The sequence below is a fragment of the Lissotriton vulgaris genome, unplaced genomic scaffold, assembly GCF_964263255.1.
Source record: "Lissotriton vulgaris unplaced genomic scaffold, aLisVul1.2 SCAFFOLD_996, whole genome shotgun sequence".
Classification (NCBI taxonomy): Eukaryota; Metazoa; Chordata; class Amphibia; order Caudata; family Salamandridae; genus Lissotriton; species Lissotriton vulgaris.
In genome coordinates this window covers 689002-709542 of record NW_028241094.1, presented here as the reverse complement: position 1 = coordinate 709542, position 20541 = coordinate 689002, and the positions used below count along the sequence as shown (strand labels likewise).

The following is a 20541-nucleotide window of genomic DNA, read 5'->3' as shown; positions in this document are numbered from 1 at the left end:
ACTTTGTATACCTTCTCTTCCACCGTACATCCACACTGACTATGGTGGGGCATTATAACCATCTCTTCGACTCTGCATTATGTATGTCTGTTGTAGGACTTTGTATACCTTCTCTCCCACCGTACATCCACACTGACTATGGTGGGGCATTATAACCATCTCTTCGACTCTGCATTATGTATGCCTGTTATAGAACTTTCTATACCTTCTCTTCCACCGTACATCCACACTGACTATGGTGGGGCATTATAACCATCTCTTCGACTCTACATTATGTATGCCTGTTGTAGGACTTTGTATACCTTCTCTTCCACCGTACATCCACACTGACTATGGTAGGGCATTATAACCATCTCTTCGACTCTGCATTATGTATGCCTGTTATAGAACTTTGTATACCTTCTCTTCCACCGTACATCCACACTGACTATGGTGGGGCATTATAACCATCTCTTCGACTCTACATTATGTATGCCTGTTGTAGGACTTTGTATACCTTCTCTTCCACCGTACATCCACACTGACTATGGTAGGGCATTATAACCATCTCTTCGACTCTACATTATGTATGCCTGTTGTAGGACTTTGTATACCTTCTCTCCCACCGTACATCCACACTGACTATGGTGGGGCATTATAACCATCTCTTCGACTCTACATTATGTATGCCTGTTGTAGGACTTTGTATACCTTCTCTTCCATCCTACATCCACACTGACTATGGTGGGGCATTATAACCATCTCTTAGCCTCTACATTATGTATGCCTGTTGTAGGACTTTGTATACCTTCTCTTCCACCGTACATCCACACTGACTATGGTGGGGCATTATAACCATCTCTTCGACTCTACATTATGTATGCCTGTTGTAGGACTTTGTATACCTTCTCTTCCACCGTACATCCACACTGACTATGGTGGGGCATTATAACCATCTCTTCGACTCTACATTATGTATGCCTGTTGTAGGACTTTGTATACCTTCTCTTCCACCCTACATCCACACTGACTATGGTGGGGCATTATAACCATCTCTTCGACTCTACATTATGTATACCTGTTATAGAACTTTGTATACCTTCTCTCCCACCGTACATCCACACTGACTATGGTGGGGCATTATAACCATCTCTTCGACTCTACATTATGTATGCCTGTTATAGAACTTTGTATACCTTCTCTTCCACCGTACATCCACACTGACTATGGTGGGGCATTATAACCATCTCTTCGACTCTACATTATGTATGCCTGTTCTAGGACTTTGTATACCTTCTCTTCCATCGTACATCCACACTGACTATGGTGGGGCATTATAACCATCTCTTTGACTCTGCATTATGTATGTCTGTTGTAGGACTTTGTATACCTTCTCTTCCACCGTACATCCACACTGACTATGGTGGGGCATTATAACCATCTCTTCGACTCTGCATTATGTAAACCTGTTATAGACCTTTGTATGCCTTCTCTTCCACCGTACATCCACACTGACTATGGTGGGGCATTATAACCATCTCTTCGACTCTACATTATGTATGCCTGTTCTAGGACTTTGTATACCTTCTCTTCCATCGTACATCCACACTGACTATGGTGGGGCATTATAACCATCTCTTTGACTCTGCATTATGTATGTCTGTTGTAGGACTTTGTATACGTTCTCTTCCACCGTACATCCACACTGACTATGGTGGGGCATTATAACCATCTCTTCGACTCTACATTATGTAAACCTGTTATAGACCTTTGTATGCCTTCTCTTCCACCGTACATCCACACTGACTAGTGTGGGCCATTATAACCATCTCTTCGACTCTACACTATGTATGCCTGTGTTGGACACGGGGCAACCAGTCCACATAGGGTAGCCTGGCACAGAGTGGGGACAGCTAAACTCCAAAGGCCGACGTGTTGTGCTTACATTACTCGCTCACAGTAACCCAGCGTTCCACCACTGAAAATAAAGGGCACCACACCAGTTTAGAAAAATATGGGCTGTTTTATAAAAGTCTCTCTGTGATTCCTTAGCCGTGTTTAGATTCCATACATAAAACAGCTTTGCATTTGTTGGTTTGCACATTCAGTTATAATTGGCATTAACGGCACATTTTTCCCTCAGTTGAAAGGAAGTCCGTGGGAATTCCTAGTCCTTTGACACACATTGGTTATTCTACAGATTTCAGTGAAGCAAATACCAACTGGGCAGGTTCCCAGCAAGGCAGTCAACTCTCTGCATAACCTTTAAATAAAGGAAAGACAACGTGGTCTCCCTGGGCTTGACACCTCATCAAATAGTATTCAATAAACAGGTCAATGTGCCCTGGATGGAACTCTATAAACCGGTGAGAGATTTATAGTATGGGTTACACCTAAAATGGTAAACTACCTCTTTCATTTCATAAACACATGGATTCCTGAATAGTCTCAAGGAGATGAATGAATGAATGAATGAAATTATTTATAGAGCGCACGATGGCCAAACGGCTTCCTGGCGCTGAGAGCTCTAGGGAACAGAACAGACAGGGCCATGGAGGTTAGCGGGGGTAGGCCAGGGCAAACAGGAATGTTTTGAACGCTTTACGGAAGTGTGAGAAGATAGGAATAGAACGCATAGAGAGAGGAAGGGAGTTCCAAAACCGGGGTGCAAGAACAGAGAACCTAGTTCCACCAGTACGAGTTTTACGGAAACGGGGAACTGTGAAAAGGCAGAGGAAGATGAGCGGAGAGTGCGGAGAGGGGTGTGAAGGGAAATCAGAGAGTTGATGAACGCCGGTGCAGAGCGATCAAGAGCCCGGAAGACTAGGCAACCTAGTTTGAACAAGGATCTCTGCAGGATGGGTAACCAGTGAAGGGATTTGAGGACAGGAGTGATGTGGTGAGTTTTGGGCAAGTGAAAAATGAGACGGGCAGCCTGATTCTGGATAGCTTGAAGGCGGCGGGTTTCGTAGGCAGGAATACCCACGAACAAGCTATTGCCATAATCAAGGCGGGAAGTGATAAGGGCAGAAATGATGATTTTAAGAGAGTCAAGAGAAAAGAAACGAGAAATTTTTCGGATCAGCCGAAGGGAGAGGAAGCAGGAGGACACCACGGCACTGACCTGGCCATGCATGGACAGGTCCTGGCTGACCTTAATGCCCAAAGTTTTAACAGAGGGAACCGGGGTGGGAGGGGGGCCAAGAATAGGGGGCCAGAAAGCAGAGGACCAGGGGCTGGATGAGCCGCCAGTCAGGACAAGCCCAGTCTTATCTGGATTGAGCTTGAGGTGATTGGCGCTCATCCACCCAGAAATAAAGACCATAGTGGAACGAAAAAAAGATAGGGAGTGAGAAGAAGAAGAAAGATCAAAGACGAGCTGGAGGTCGTCTGCGTAATTATACACAGAGACCCCCAGCTCGAGAAGAGAAGAAATAAGTGGGTGAATGTAAAGGTTGAAAAGAAGAGGAGAGAGGGAGGAACCTTGGGGAACCCCACAGGACACCGGGAGGGGAAGAGCAGAAAAGCCGGGGAGGTGGACAGCTTGTGAACGTCCTGTTAGAAAGGACGTGATCCAGGAGAGGGCAGGGCCTCGTATGCCCGCTGCGCTGACACGGTCCAAAAGAATGTTATGGCCGACCGTGTCAAACGCAGCGGACAGGTCGAGGAGAACCAAAGCTTGGGGAGAGTTGGTGTCAGCCTTGGCTTTCAGCTCGTCAAGAACGGCGAGCACCACAGATTCGGTCGAATGACCCGAGCGGAAACCTGCCTGGTGAGAAGCAAGAAGTTGGTTCTGTTCGACATAAGTAGAAAGACAAGAAGTGACGTAGGATTCCAGAATTTTGGCAAGATAGGGAAGAAGAGAGATGGGCCTGAAGTTAGAAGGGAGAGCCCAGGTTTTTTAAGAATGGGGGAAACAATGGCAGATTTAAATGAAGAAGGGACCAATCCGGTGGAGAGAGAGTCATTGAGGAGGGAAAGGGGAGTAGCAGGGCAGGAAGAGAAGAGAGTTTTAAGAATGCGAGCAGGGGCACAATCGGTGGGAGAGCCAGACTTGATTTTTGTGAGCAGGGCTAAGAAGGAATCCAGGGAAAGGGGCGGGAAAAAGGAAAAGGAAGAATTAGACACGAAGGGGGCAGAATGAAGTGGAGTAAAAGGAGTAAGAGAAATGTTGGATTTAATTTTAACGATCTTCTCGATAAAGAAGTCGTTTAAAGAAGAGCAGAGGGCCTGGGAAGGAATAAAGTTAGGACAAGCACGATCAGAGGTGGCCAAGTTGTTGACCAAGGAGAAAATCTCTTTAGATTTGTTAGCCGAGAGGATTACTTGTTCGGAAAAGTACTTGGTCTTGGTCACCAAAGATAATTTGCATAAGAATACCAACACGTCCTTATGGTCGACTAATCACTTAGTAGACATGCAGGTTATAGAGCGATATAACTTATTACTCTCCTACTCATTACCAGATCATACAGTTTCATGGGATGATATCTCCTAGTGAACAGTTCCTGTTATCATATCGTTTTAACCATTCAGATGAAGAGAAAAATAGAGTAACTCCTTCTCGTGCCTGAGTTCGGACCCAACTCACAATTTCACAAGGGCCGTCAAGTGAAAGCGCTTTGGCACATTCCTAGGCTGCAGTCATTCACCAAAGTAGTTGTTCCTCAATAATGACTCTCGAGTCTCACAACTGTCAGGAAGATCTCAGGTTAACACCACCCCTTGGTTGACAGGTTCATTCAATTCGTTCCCTTATACCATCGGTGGATTCTTTCTGCCTAGGGTCGGCAGGATTGGCTCACACAATGAGAGATGGAAGAACCGCTCCCTTGTTTTACCAACAACTTTCGCTAATGCGCTAACTCCACACCACCGTTCCAGCGCGGGGTTCCAAGTGCCTCACCTGTGGGTTCCTTTACTCACCAACCCAAGGCTGACACTCACAAGAGAAACATTCACACCCGCACTGTCACCGCACCCGCTGACCCCTCTCTGGTCCCTGGGGTATTCTTAGCCGGCAGTGCAGTTGCGGAAGCTCGACGCACAAGGGCGGAAGCCTCGGTCCCCAGGCGACCCCGCCCCACGTCTCTCCCAACGCTGCCTCAGTCTCCTGTCAGTGTGGGCCAGCTTTCTCTTTCAGGCGGACCGCGGTGCCAGCTGACTCGCACCGGCAGCAGTCCTTCCAGCCGCCGGCAACAGGCCTTCCAGCCGCCACACTTCAGAACCCTCCCCCGGGATCCCGCTCACTAGTAATGATGGAGCGGTAATTTCTTCTGGTAATTAAACATAGAGCATGGTTGAGTAGCAGTTGCTGTTGTTTTTGCACTGGTCAAGGCCGCGCCCCACTAACGGAACCGCAGCGGATTCTCCGGACGTGCGTCAGACAGGGCTCGGCGAGCGAGGGGCGGTCTTGGAGTCGGTCGGCGATCGTGAGGGTGAGGTAGGCTGTTAACCTTCAGGGGGCCTGTCGGCGCTGTGGTGATACTGACCGGGACTTTGGTGGCAGGTGGCAAGCTTTCCGGTAAGTCGGCAAAAGAGGCGTGCGGGAGAGTGTGTGCCAGGAGGCGTCTCTGCCGTCTACGCTGCAGCCGCCGCCGTTATCGGTGCTGGTTGTGGGCGGGGGGGGGGCGGCGGGCGCTGGGCGCTTGGTAGGGCAGGCTTGCTCGGTCCAAAATACTGCAGCCTCCCCGGCCCTCTGAACTGCATGCTGCCGCCGCACGGGGGCTGGCTTCTTGCGCTGCCTGGGTTGCCTCCCGAGTCAGCTGTGTCAGTTCCACCCTTCAGTGCCCCCATAGGAAGGAAGTTGTGCTTTGCCTTGCTCCCTCCGGTGGCGGCCACTTTATGGACTGTCTCTCCGGGCCGGCTTAGTCTGACGTCCCTGCGGCGCTTTCTGGCTGCCTTTCCAAGCTCTGGGGCTGCTCCCCCCGCCACCCCCCCTCCCCCCACCCGAGTTTGGCAAACATCAGCCAGGCCCCGCTGCTGCCCGAACCTTAACTGTGACCGGCTGGTTGGTGTGTCATCTGATCCCCTCGCCCCATTATCTGTGCTTGACCCCATTGGGGGGAGCACAAGAGGTGAGGTCCTGACCCCCAGCCCAGTCTAGCTTGGTCTGGGCTCAGGGGAGTGGTTTCCTGTGGGCAAACAGCGGTGGTTGGAGACCAGGTACGGAGCGGGGGGGGGGTGCCTTAACCCAGCTCGCCTCGTTCCAGTTAACGATTAGGCAGAGCTCAGAAAAGTGCCAAAAAAACAACAGGTCATTCTACAGTGCAGTAAGCCATCTGCTCAACACAGGCTAAACAGTCTTCAACGCCAGAATTGTCTAAGCCTCTAGCCTCTAGACCCCGGATACGTCAGAGCCTGCTTACCCATCAGAGATCCAATTCACCGCTACCTTTTCAGACCTTCAATTTGCAACCTGCTCCGGCGGCGCCTGCCCAGCAGCTTCAGTTACAACTCTCACTACAGTACAGAATTGGTTCTAATAAACCCCTAAGCAATGAGATCCGGGAAAATAAGAAAGACTTGAACGGCACCCAAACGGCAGAAATCAAAACAGCTGGGTCCAAAAGACGAGCCCCATCAGGGCAACTGTGAGAAGGTGGCCTGATATGCAGTGCTCACTATTCTAGTGAACACTATGTATCAGTCCAGCAACCCTTATTGATGATTGGTTGTAAGTCAACCTTATAGACCAGCTATCCTAGTAGCGTGGATACGAGCAGTCTAAGGCTAAAGACTCGAGAGGGCGTGTTAAGCCAGCTGTTATACCACACATATACCCCTTGAATACCCAGTGAAAGGACACCACACAAGTGTTATGAAAATAAACAAGATATTTATTAAGAATCACAACAGCCCTGTACTCTTTATGAGGACAGGGTACTAAGCACAAAACAAAACTCTTACGAAAATACTTAAGTTAGCACAGTATATACAAATGCCCGAGGGGCACGGAAAACCATATACTCTGAAAGTGGAATGCGAAATTACTAGCAGGTAAGTACAGTACTAATAGGCTTTGGAATCGCTAGGTCTTGACTATAGAACCTTCAGATTACTTACAGGAGGCCTAGGGGACTCGGGTGCAGAGTGTGCACTCTCACGCGTGATGCGGGACAAAGTCTATGGTAGCTAGTAATGACAAAGTTAGTGTCCTCGGGCGAACCCGACCTGGTAGGAGGAAAACGAAAGTGGATTCTGACCCTTGGATAGTGAGGCTATGCTGGGGCACCGAAATGCCGAAGTTACCTAGCCCAGGGGCTGCAGCTGCATAGGACTCAAAGGACGTCGGGAATCCTCGTAGACGGACCAGGAGCCTGGAAGAAAGAAGTTGCTGGCAGGCGACAAGTGAAGAAAGTTCGGTGGATCCAAGCCTGGATCGATGGAAGATGGCACCTGAAAGCAGAGGGGACCAAGTTCGAGACTACTAGCCAGTAGTCAGTGGGCACCAGGAGGGCACCGGATGGTAGCCACCTCGACTAGGTGAGTGGGTGACGCTGTGCACGCAGATCTCACGGACCAGGAGGCGTTGTCGGCGACCAGGATGGAGGAACGAGCTGTCCCACGATGGATGAAGCTGTCGGCGTCGCTGGACCCAGGATTGGGCAACAAAGCCTTGGCAAATTCAAGCCCACGCGGTGGACTAAAAATGGCGTCTGGAGTGGACCAGGAGGGTCCGGGGTGCCTCTCTTGAAGAAGGAAGCAAGGGCCAGTCTGGAGCAACCAGACCAGCAGCAGTGATGTCGTCGGGCGTCGTGAAGAAGGCCACAAGCCAGCCGGCTAGTAGCCACACAGCGCGGTGAGCACGCAAAAGCAGAAGGGCCCCACGCAGATCGTGGAGATGCTGGAGGGCTGATCTTCGGTGCTGGAGCTGCTCAGGGTTGGGGCTTCTCGGACCCCAAAGCACTCACCAGTGGAGCACACGGTGGGCTTGTTGCAAAGAAGTCGTGCAGTCTTGGCGATCGTCGGTCCCTCGAGGTCTCGTCGCACTCACAGTTCTCAGCTTTGCTGTAGAGGTGAGTAGAGGTCAGAGGTGCCAGGGAAGCCGGGTCTCGTCGAGCTGTGTCGTCGGATTCGTGATGAAGGACTTGCAGCAGACCGCAGTGTTCTTTAGGATGGTGCCTGCGGATGCAGGGTGACTACTCCTTAGCCACAAGGGAGAATCTTGATGAAGAAATCTTGAAGTCCTTTTGAATAAAGTCGTGTCTTGATTCCAAAGATGATCTAATTTGAACAGGGGGCCCACTCCCATCTTTATACTAAAAAAGGGGCTGACCCGGTGACTAGGTCCTGCCTATGGGTGGGACTAGGAGGGGGGTGGTTACACCCCTCTGCCATGCCGGACTTCCCCAGGCCAGGGGCTGGTGTGCCCCTGGAACTGGTTCAGACTGGCCTATGCGTAGTGAGCACCGGGGTGCCACTCAGCAGTCACCTTCCTGAAAAGCCCTGCCTACCCAGGATACACAAAACCATGTCTGGGACGGTGCTAGCGCCGTCCCTGACAGGAAACCCTTTGTCCAGGCTCCCCTCGCTGGAAGGACTCCCAGCAGCAGGAGGTCAGACTCGTGTCTGTGGTGGCAGCATCCATTTTGTGGAGCTGAGGCTTTAGTTAACTTTAACCGGGGTTCACAGTTACATACATGTCGTGTCCCTCTAGAAGGGTGGAATGCTAACCCCGTCGCCAGAATTGGCGAGGGGTTAGTATTCCAATTTGTATGACACCTTACTCGACATGTTTTGATAAAGCAATACAAAAGTTAGCATTTAACCGCGAGGATTATAATGCACTTAAGAGTATATGGTATGCGATATCATGGAACAGCTATTAGGACTTGGTTCCGCAAGCTGCAGACATCTCAGCTCATGCCAGAGCACCATCTCACACGATTCCAAGCACTCTGCCTTCAGGATTGTCAAGGACTGCCATAGGAGTGACTGATAGGAATCTGTGTGTCCATTTTAGGGTTAGGTATAGGTATACTACACCTACAGCAAAGGGTGGTTACACGACTTTGCCCCAGCTGTCATGCAGCCAGTTGTGTCAAATTTAGGAGGACAGCCAGGGGTGGCATAATACATGCTGCAGCCCCTGGCAGCCCTGGGTACACCTATGCCCTGAGTTACAGGGTCTGATAGGGTGGCCCAGTACCAATTGGAAATGTACCTAGGGTACATGGAATCCATTTTAAAGAGAGCGCAGTAGGCCTGGGGTCCTGATTGACAGGGCCCCAAGTCGACTATGTCCAAAACCAGCTAAAACACAGGGCAAAAAGTTAGGGGCAACCATAGTCAGGATGTACCTTCCTACAGCAACCATAAGTCCGTCTTGGCCTGTCAGGAAACTGCGACAGTGATTAAACCCTTGCCAGATGGTGGCTGGAACCTCAGCCTTAATAGCAAGAGTATGGACACGCCAACTGGCTTAAAACCTTCGAATCTACTGGACTATTTCAAAAAAATCCCTTCAACGACCAATGTCTTTTTAAAATCCCAGTCCCAGGAGTTAATCAATTCCGTACCCCCGGATCAGCTTGCCGAGATAAGTATGCACTCCTTGCAGCCGCTTTCTCCTCTACAGTGGCCAATGAGAAGCAAAGAGCTAGCGGAACTACCGGGAGTTTAAATCTTTGGAGCAGCAACGAACAATCTATCCCCGGTCCGGCGGGGGAGCCCAGATTCAAAACAAAACCTAACTGTAGGAGAGTAGGGTCTGCAATCCTATGATCACCCAGATTTTTTGCTTTTGTTTCACTGGTTTACGACTTTCTCTGGCTGTGGGCCTGCTAATCAGACCCATAGCCTGGCTGTTCTCTTTCTAAATTACGATATGTACCCTAGGTGCATTTACCAATCGGTACTGGGCCACCTTGTCAGACCCTGTAACTCAGGGCATAGGTGTACCCAGGGGCTGCAGCATGTATTATGCCACCCCTGGCTGGCCTCCTAAATTTGACACAACTGGCTGCATGACAGCTGGGGCGAAGTCGTGTAATCACCCTTTGCTTTAGGTATAGTAGCTCTATATCTAACCATACAATGGACACCCGAGTTCCTATCAGTCACTCCTATGGCAGGCCTTGACAATCCTGAAGGCAGAGTGCGTGGGCTCGTGTGAACTAGGTTCTGGCCCGAGCCGAGCCCGGTTGCAGCTTGCGGATCAAAAACCCAATGGCTGTTCCAGGATAACGCGTACCACATCGGTAACTTCGGTGTCGCGTTATCAAGACATGTCGAGTAAGGTGTCATACGAATCGGGATGCTGCCCCCTCACCAATTCTGGCGACGAGGTTAGCATTCCGCCCTTCTAGAGGGACACGACATGTACGTAACTGTGAACCCCGGTTAAAGTTAACTAAAGCCTCAGCTCCACAAAATGGATGCTGCCACCACAGACACGAGTCTGACCTCCTGCTGCTGGGAGTCCTTCCAGCGAGGAGCGCTTGGACAAAGGGTTTCCTGTCGAGGGCGGTGTTCGCACTGTCCCAGACAGGGTTTGTGTATTCTGGGTAGGTAGGGCTTTTGCGAGAAGGTGACTGCGGAGTGGCACCCCGGTGCTCACTACGCATCTGCCGGTCAGAACCAGTTCCAGGGGCGCCAGCCCTGGCCTGGGGAAAGTCCGGCAGGGGAGAGGGGTGTAACTACCCCCCTTCCTGGTCCCACCCTTAGGGCAGGACCTAGTCATGTACCCACCCCTTTCTTTAGGATAAAGGCCGGAGCGGGGACCCTTCCAAATTAGATCATCTTTGAATCAAGAACTACTTTCTACGAAAGGACATTCGAGACTCTTCTCAAGATTTCTCCCTTGTGACTAAGGAGTAGTCACCCTGCATCCGCGGGCACCATCTAAGAACTCTGCGGTTTGCTGCAAGTCCTTCCTCAAGGAATACGACGGACCAGCTCGACGAGAACCGACTTCCCTGGCACCTCTGACCTCTACCCACGTCATCAGCTCAGCTGTGATCTGTGGGTGCGACGAGACCTCGAGGGACCGGCCATCATCAAAACCTGCACGCTCTTAACCAGCACGACCATCGAAGTAATTCTCTGGTGAGTGCTCTGGGGTCCGAGAAGCCCCGACCCTGAGCCGCTCCAGCACCGAAGTGCAGTCTCCCAGCATCTCCACGATCTGCGTGGGGCCCTTCTGCTCGCTGCTCAGCACGTTGTCCGGTCTTTAGCCGCTGGCTTGTGCCCTTCTGTGACGACATCCGACAACCAACGCTGCTGGTCTGGTTGCTCCAGACTGGCCTGTGCTTCCATCTTTGAGAGAAGCAGCCCGGACCCTCCTGGTCCACTCAAGACGCCATTTTAGGCCCACCACGTGGCCCTGAAATCTGCCAAGGCTTGTTGCCCCAATCCTGGGCCCAGCGACGCCGACAGCATCATCCTTCGTGGGACAGCTCGCACCTCCATCCTGGTCGCCGACAACGCCTCCTGGTCCGTGAGACTGCAGAGCCTAGCGTCGCCCACTCACCTAGTCGAGGTGACGGCCAACCGGTGCCCTCCTGGTACCCTCTGACTACTGGCTAGTAGTACGAACTTGGTCCCCTCTGCTTTCAGGTGTCAACGATCTCTGATCCAGGCTTGGATCTCTACGAACTATTCATCACTGGTCGCCGGCCAGCAACTCCTTTTCCTCCGGCTCCTGGCTCGTCAGCGAAGACCCCGACGCCCGTAAGACTTGTGCAGCCGCAGCCCTCGTGGCTAGGTAACTCGGCATTTCGGTGCCTGCATAGCCTCTTTACTCTAGGGTCCCGAGTCCCTCGCTTCCGACTTGCCTTATCGGGTCCGCCCGAGACCACTAAACTTTCCGTGTCCTCGGACACTTGTTTTAATTGTGCACTTGAAGTATTTTCCTAAGAGATTTGGTTTGTGCTTAGTACCCTGTCCTCATAAAGAGTACAGGGCTGTTGTGAATCTTAATAAATATCCTGTTTATTTTCATAACACTTGTGTGGTGTCCTTTCACTTGGTGTTCAAGGGGTACATGTGTGGTAAACAGCTGGCTTAACACGCCCTCTCGAGTCTTTAGCCTTAGACTGCTCGTATCCACGCTACTAGGATAGCTGGTCTATAGGTTGACTTACAACCAATCACCATAAGGGTCGTTTGGAACGATACATAGCGGTCGCTAGAATAGCGAACGCTGCATATCGGGCCAACTTCTCACACTAACTACTCATCACTCAGAGCTGCTATCTGGACATCAATGCTCACTTACAGGAGAGACCAACCAAGGAGTATCTCCGTTGCAATCCCCTCCGGGGAGCCTTCAACATCCCCCAGGCCTTTTGACAAAAACAGAAACCAGAACCAACAATAACCTCTACCCAACAAGATCTCGATGGGACAAAAGAATCTACAATGATTCCCCATCGTCAACTAACCCTAGTACAAATACATGCGCAAAACTCGTACGCGCATAACAATATTCTACAACCGTCCATTTCATCTTCAAGTATAAGTATACCAAAGGAGCACCTTGTTGCGTCGAGCCCTCGGCAAACAGCTCTTTCATCACCGGCATCCTTAATGATCCCCTCACATAAATTGCACAAAAACCCTGATCCAAACGACCAACTTTTAGCTGATCTCTCACTCTTCTTTAAGACCAGCCAAAACCCAACCAACCTCACGTCAAACCCAAAGCCCAACCAAGAAGAGTCTACAGCAACAGGGGTTTAGTCGCAACTTCTTCAGACGATTCAACAAATAGTCAAAGCGCTTAGCTACCATTCGGACAAACTGGATGTGCAGGTCGATCTTCTGAATACCCTGGCATTATTCACGGCGGGGATCGACAGCAAACTTGACAAACTGAACAATCTAATATTAGGAGCGCAAGCATCAACAAAGCTTATACAGTCAGTCTGTTGCTGCTCCCCAATTATTGATTCACTATCATCACTTCCAGACTTTTTAACCTGTGTAATAAAAGAAGTTAAGCTGCTGAAGGGAGGCAATCCACACACTATTCCCTGTCCGCAAACACAAAGAACTGAAGATCTAGAGAACCCATGGTCTACTGCAAACAAAGGCATTAAGTCAAGCCGGGGAACCACTCTCAGGCCAAACTTGCCGAGCGAACAGCTAAAAACCAGCAAATCTAACGCTACATCAACGGGTCCTGCCCCGACCCAAACGACGACCGAAAACGCCGGGCCCCAAGCGAGTGTACCACCCGTCCGAACCACCAAGCAACAGGGCAAACGGCCTGTTTAATAACTTCAGATTTTATCAAAGTGGAATGATCATCAGCCCCTCTACCACCCTGCAGTAAGAGAGAGCGTAAACGTTTGCGCAAGCAGAGAAACAAAATAAGGGCAAACGCAACAAACGCCCACTCGAAATTTTTTCCCCTTTTCGAAACGGCGGCCAACAAAAAAGCCCTAAGTGAGACTGCTATACCATCACCCCCAGTAAACCCTAGTGTCAACAATGCAAAAGCTGTTCCACTAGAACCAACAATACAATTAACTGTGGGGAACGCCCACGACCCAATTGAATCAGCTGTGAGAACAGCAGCAGAGTCCAGCACAGTGATAGAACAGCAAAGGATTATAACTGACGATCCAATCATACCCGAGCCTATAGTCTCTGAACAAAAACCTAAATTAGCAACAGTCACGACTCTGTCCTGTGCAAACCTTAAAATAACGACAATGAACTTCACAAAAACTATAATAAAAAAAAAACACTATACCTAAAAACAATCAGCCTTTATGGAAGTCTTTTCATCTGCCACCACAACAGGAGCAAGAATTGCACGTAGGTCCGGTTTTGAATAACTTCAATAAGACGGCTCCAAGTGAAAATAACAAGGTGAACAACGACGACTCATCACTCTCTCACATCTTATTGGTACCAGAATATAAATCAAAGGGACGGCAAGATCTTCTCAACAGGTCGAACATAACAAAGTTAGCGGTTGGTATCACACGGCTCGCAGGATTGGTATCAGGGGACATCGAAGCCATCAAATTCCTCCCACCAAGAGGCGCCCGACCATCAGAGGTTACCTTGGTGTCATTTAAATCGGCCAGTTGGGTCGGAGCATTCCTGGATCATAAGGACATCCTGCGGGATTGGGGCATCCGAGTGTATCCTTACTCCATCCCAGGCTATCCACCCGCTTTATTAAATCAGCCAATTATTTCTCGGAAAGCCGGACCCATCAGACTGGAGGATCACTAAATACCCTACTCAATTTTTAAAAACGCATTGGGCCCAGACGCACAATACAAAATTCCTCTAAGACTGGTCTCCCATGCCGATACAACCCAAGACTGGGAGTGGCTTCCAGCCATTCTGTCAACTAAAAGCTCAGTATGACCGTCCGAAGTAAAGTGCAGGGGCCCCAAGCCAAAAACCTCGACAAACTCAATATTCTCAGCAACCCCACCAGCAACCGTGTCTAACCTACAAGCTGACTCTACTTTCTCAATATGTTCTTGGAACATAAGTGGCCTTCACCAGAAAATCATGAACCCCGAAACACTCTCCTTTCTACGTGGGCACGCAGTAATAGTTATACAGGAAACTTGGGCACAACAAGGATGCCCCGTTATTGGCTACACAGAAATATGGAAACCAGCACTCCGAGATAGCCGCTATGGTCATCCTAAAGGGAGCCTGTCAATATATATATATCCAATAACCTAAAAGGCCCCCATTCACGATTACTTATTGATGAAGAATGGCTACTCGGGGTCAAAATCAACTCTTGGCGGAATCAGCGCTCACTTCTTTTAAACGCGTACATCAATCCAAGCACGCAAACAAAAAGAGATCACCTGGCCCGTTTAACGGAATTTATAAGCGACATAGCTGCGGAACATCCCAACACAGACTGTATGGTCACAGGTGATTTTAACACCAACTTATTCCAATGCATCCCAGTAGACCACGAAGGGCCTTTCTTACCTTTGATTAATGAGCCTGTCACACAAACAACACCGTCCAATCAAGCTTATTGCGGACTGGGAGAACTCTGCGTGATGCGATTCTATAGTGCTGGCTACTTGGTAATCAACGGAAGATCGGAGGGAGACATCCCCCCTAATTGGTCTTGGACAAATGGTAGCAAGTGTTCCTATTTGGACTACACTATCTGCAATTCATCCTTGCTCCATTGCCTGGCAAGCTTCCACATCCACCCACGAACCGAAAGCGACCACAGACCTCAGGTCATATCCTTTAATATAAAACCAGTATGTCATAAACCTGCCTCTTCAACTTGCTGTGGAATATACACAGAGAACCTAAAGCACCTCAGGTGGAGTGAAGACCTCAGCCAGAACATCTTGCAAGAAAGCATGAACGCAATAAGAGGAGGAATCGACCAAGATGCCTCGCCGACTGCGACATGGTCAATGCTCTGCTCACACCTGATTAACCTTTTTCCAGCCAAACAGCAGACCCAAAGGCCATTCCAGCATCGCAAGTTCACAATGTCAACTCAGACCAAGTCACTTAAGAAAGCGAGAAACAACGCGTTGCGGTCACTCGCAAAATCTCCAGGGAACAGTGACTGTCTAATCTACTACCAAGTTGCTCAGAAGACTTTCAGGCTGGCGATGACCAAAGACAAACAGTTGCATGAAACCCAACTCTGGTGTAAACTGGTGTGGGAGAGTAAGAGTAAAAACTCAAGAAAATTTTGGGCCTTAATTAACAACATTAATCAGAGTACATTGAGCTTCGGTACAGCCAACATACAAGAATCGGACTGGGTAACATTTCTAACCGACCACTTTAGATCCTTTGAACATCCAAGACCAACAGGTCCCTACCCTCTAAGAGAGACTAATGGAGTACACTATGCTAACGAGGCCCTGGAGGTGACTCAAGAAAAGGTGGCTACAGCAGTGACAAAAGCAAGATCAGACGGAGCACCTGGTCCAAACGGCCTGCCACAGAGCCTGTTCAAATCTGACCCACCCTTTTGGTCAGGAATTTTAACAAACCTTTTTCAACTATGCTTTGAACACTGCAACAATCCTCGACTCGTGGCGGGGCGCCATAATCCACCCAATTTGTAAATCGGGATCCCGCTCTTTGCCGAATAATTACAGACTGATCGCCCTACTGGACATTGAGGCCAAGCACTACGCAGGCCTCCTCTTGGAGGACCTGAGGATATGGGCAACGGAATGTAACTTGATCCCGTTGAACCAGACAGGGTTTGTGGCCAACTCAGGGAACATGACTAATTTATTAGCTGTATCAACCATAGTCGACAAGGCACTTCTAACATCTAGGCCAGTGTTTTGTTGCTTTGTCGACTTCAAAGCAGCATTCGACAGGGTCCCTAGGGCAGATCTATGGGAAAAACTGAGAAAATGGGGGATCCCAGACAAACTCTTGGAAGCCATTATCCAACTCCACTCCCGTACTTGGGTTCGTGTGAAGTTGGGGTCCGGCACGCACCTCTCACGGAAAATTATGACAAATAGAGGCGTGAAACAGGGATGTGTGCTGGCCCCTCTTCTTTTTAATCTGTTTATATCAGATCTGTCAAGTACCCTGGACGACACAAACAGTCACCCCCCCCAAAGGTGGGAGGCATGGCCATAAACAACCTATTGTATGCCGATGACCTGGTTCTTTTTAGCCTTACCAGGGTTGGGCTGCAAAGGCTACTCGATAAACTGCTTAGCTACACAATTACTAACCAATTAGAGGTCAACCTTAAGAAACACAAGTTGTCCCTTTTGGTAAAAAACGATACGCCGGTGGTGGGTGGCTATTTGATAAAACAAGCCTCGCTATCGGTCAGTCATATAAATATTTAGGTGTCCACTTAGACTTCAGAGGTAACCTATTAAAACAGCGCAACGTGATCGCAGTTAAAGCTACGTCTCTGGCAGTGTCACTAAGCAAGCTTTCAAAAAATCTATCAGGCCCAACACTGGCACCTCTCTTGGAAGTCATGAGAGCTAAAATCAGCCCCACCCTTTCTTACGACATTGAGATACTCAGGGGGAAACTGAACACTGCCTTAAACCAGCACACAACCAGAATTTATAAAAGAGTTCTCCGACTGCCAAAGTCTGCATCCCCAGCACAGATAAGACTAGAGATGGGGCTTTCTAATTATGAGGCTTTAAACGTGGGCACTTACCTAAAGCTTTGCCATAAATGAAGACAGGCGGTCTCAGGTACACTAGAAGCCCTAGTCTGGCTAGAAATCACTCAGAATAACCCATGTGGAACGTTTGGTCGCCATTGATCGAATGTCAGCGAGTGACCTTTGGGTCCTGAATCCCAGTCAGTCAGCTTTTAAAATGGCTATTAAAAAATGTGTGAGAATGAGATCGCTAAACATGGATAAAGCACTTTTTGCAAAACGTAGCCACTCCTGGGCACTCATAAACTCATACAGACGGCCAGCTCCCGCAACTTATCTGTCTTGTACATACTCATTGTACCTTAAACGTAGCCTTATAGCAATCAGAATGGGTGACTGGCGTTTTTTGCAAGATCGGCCCTCCTGGCAACGTACGGTGGAAGACACAACCTGTAGAGGGTGTGGCAAAACGGGGGAAACTTTGCTTCACGTGGTTTGCCTTTGCCCTTTTTATAATTCTCAACGTAGGTGCAAACTAAAAGCCGAATGGAACAGGTTGGGTGCCCGGACCTGCAGGCAAGCCATCATCATGGCCTTGAACCCAGAAAACACAGTTTTAAATATAAGGCTAGCCAATTTTATTCAGCAAGCATATCATAATTTTAACCAATTGAGTCCCCACTGAGCCTTGCCCAGATCCTTTTAACTACTAATATACCTTACAACATCTATTAACTTCTAAGGAAGCAAAAATGAAACGACTATAAAATGTATTGTAAGAGTATTGGGCTGTTTTTATACATAAGCTACCATTGGTCGCGTTCATCTCGTAATGTCATTCAATAAGAAGGATCAAGTTGTGGATAACCTCTACTTTTTATACGACTGTTAAACAATTTACTGTGTCTTTGTACTTTTTTTAGTACTTTTCTAAATATTTGTATTATAATGTGAATTTAGCATTCTTTTAAAGATATTTGTGTTATATCTAAATAAAGACATTTGATTACTGATTACTTCTGGTAATTTCTAAATGCAAAACCTTCCTGCCACCTCTAATTTACCGCTCAAAAGGTGTTGGGCCCTTCACACCATGTATTACCTTCAGGAGACTTTAAATAAAGATGAACAGTCAAAAATGCAATTATTATTTTAAGCCAATAAAGAGAGTTGTTGAGTATTTAAAGGATTTTATTTTCTAGTCAAAAGTTAATTTTTCTCTGACCCTTTATTAATTAGTAAAATATCAATCAGGTTACAGAATTTGGAAAACAGGAAAAATAGCATTAATACAGAACATATTACAGTCTGCATATAAGCATTACATATAGGAAATAAATTGTGGCGCAAAATGTCATTCAAAACTCTTGAAGAGTTTCTAAGAAAAAATAGTCTTGCAAGGCTAATCAAAAATCAAATAGTTTGCAAAAATCTCCCATTAAGAGAAATAAATGCACAAGTCAAAAAAAATCTTTTCAGACCTAATTAATTAGTCAAAGCATAAACCTATAGTTTAGCATCTAAATCTAAAAAGCCTTTCTATCTGTTTGGTGCCCTGTGCATCTCTGTGTCTAAAAAGCAAAAAGGAGCGAGACAGCCCGCCCTTCACCAGACCTGCAGTGCCAAGATATGACGTGGAAGCAAGAAACCTCCCCCTGACACTCCTCGGACGCCACTCCTCCCTTCAGCAATCTCCCGGGACGTTTCTCGTACCTAACCCATAGAATGAAGCAAAGCCTAAGCCAAAATGAGCAAGAAGCCAGCTGAACTAAGAAAGCCAGCCCCTCCTCCGGAGAGGTCAGAATTTATACAAAAAGTTTTGTCAGACTACACAAAATGTTTCAACTTCAGGAAAACTTGTACGTGATTGGTCAGTCATGATGGCATGAGTTCTCACAACCCTGACTCATTCTAAAAAACCTGACTTTATCAGTTTTAACAAAAGAAGCATACATGAATAACTACATTTTATTAGTTTGCAACAATTGCTAGGGAAAATGTTTCTATAGTTCCTTCCTTCCTGTCACAGTGCAGCAGGACGGATACTTTAGTTAGCTGGTACATTGGCACAATCACAAGAATGTACAGTTCAAGCTGTCCTTGACTCCCTCGTGGTTTGAGTCAAGCTGGTGTCTGCGCATGCTCTCTTCTCTGTCAAAGCAAGCCATAGCCTTGCTGGTTTCACAGGCAGCCATTTAATGGTAGGCCCCAAAATAAAACAAACACAAAGATATTAATTTCATGTAAATCAGACCATTATGTTTCCCAACTCTATACTAATACTCCTTATAAATGTTTGCCTAGCCAAGCTACCAGTGTAAAGCAGCTTTTCTATTATTTATGACAACATGCAAAATAAAGGTGCAATGTACAACAAAGAAAAAGAGATGTTATTAACTGAAAATATTTCTCAAAATATGCAACAAGTCAAAGTCTATTAAGACAGAAATAGTGGATTTAGGGATGAGTTGGGAAGAGAGAAACATATTCTATTAATCTTCAAAGCTAAAAAGGCCACTTTTCTATACATTGCAAAAACACATGTTAATTCAACAAAAGCATTTTAGACTAAATAGGCCTCACTTTCATATTTTTCATGTGCCATGTTTTTAACTCTCGCCAAAAGGTGTGTGGCAATTTAAATGCAGTCTGTCTGAAGCACAAAAAATAAAACCATGCCTGACTGCAGAGGAAATCTGCTCCATCAGTGAGACTCCCGGGTGTCACTGCAGTGAATGTTACAGCCTTGTTGTGAGGGGGGAGGGTGGGAAGAAAAGATTAATATCCCGAACTGTCTGCGTGATGACACAGAGGGGCTCCGGAGTCCTGAGCAGAGCCCTGAGTTCTTAAAGGCTGTGCAAGGGACAGTCAGTCTCTCCGTCGCTCCAGGCCACAGTAGGGCGTTAAGTGGCAACTTCCCCCAGGCTACCCTCCCAGCGGGGGCAACCGCACACACCACCTCAGTAATTGTACTGGCTTCCCTCACATGTTCTGGTCCGTGTAAACTCCCTCCTGTGGAATGGAAAGGGGGGGGGGGTGCAGTTGCTTTAGTGAGAACCGGGTCAGGTCAACAGACGGGGGCAGCATCAGCCGAGGAAGCAGCAGCCCCTGGAGACAGTCAACCTCTTCAGTGCAACAACCTCCCTAATCAGCAGCCTGGACTCCAGTCCCCTTCAGTGTCCACTGTCTTCTCAAAATGGCCTCCCCACAGTCCCCCCTACATATAGGTTGTGCCCCAAGGTTCCAGAGTGGACTAGAAGGTTCCAGAACCTCTACACTAGTCTATGGGCCAATCCCTGAGGTAAAATTCCTTGTCAGTTGGCAGCCACCATTTTGTGAAAAATCACCTCCATTTTAGAAGAGCACCTGTGCCCCTTCATGTAAAAACAAAAAAAGAATGAGGCACCCAGAGCTCTACAGACAACACCAAAAAAGATACAGTGAACACAAAAATACAAAGAATGAGGAGGCAAAAAGGGGAGAAAAATTAGGGA

General features: G+C 48.1%; 1 protein-coding gene across 1 annotated transcript in view; it reads left to right on the top strand.

Moving 5' to 3' along the window:
- Positions 1 to 20541, top strand: part of ZYX (zyxin) — an 83315-nt gene that overhangs the window by 14758 nt on the left and 48016 nt on the right. The gene's annotated exons all lie outside the window — the stretch shown is intronic.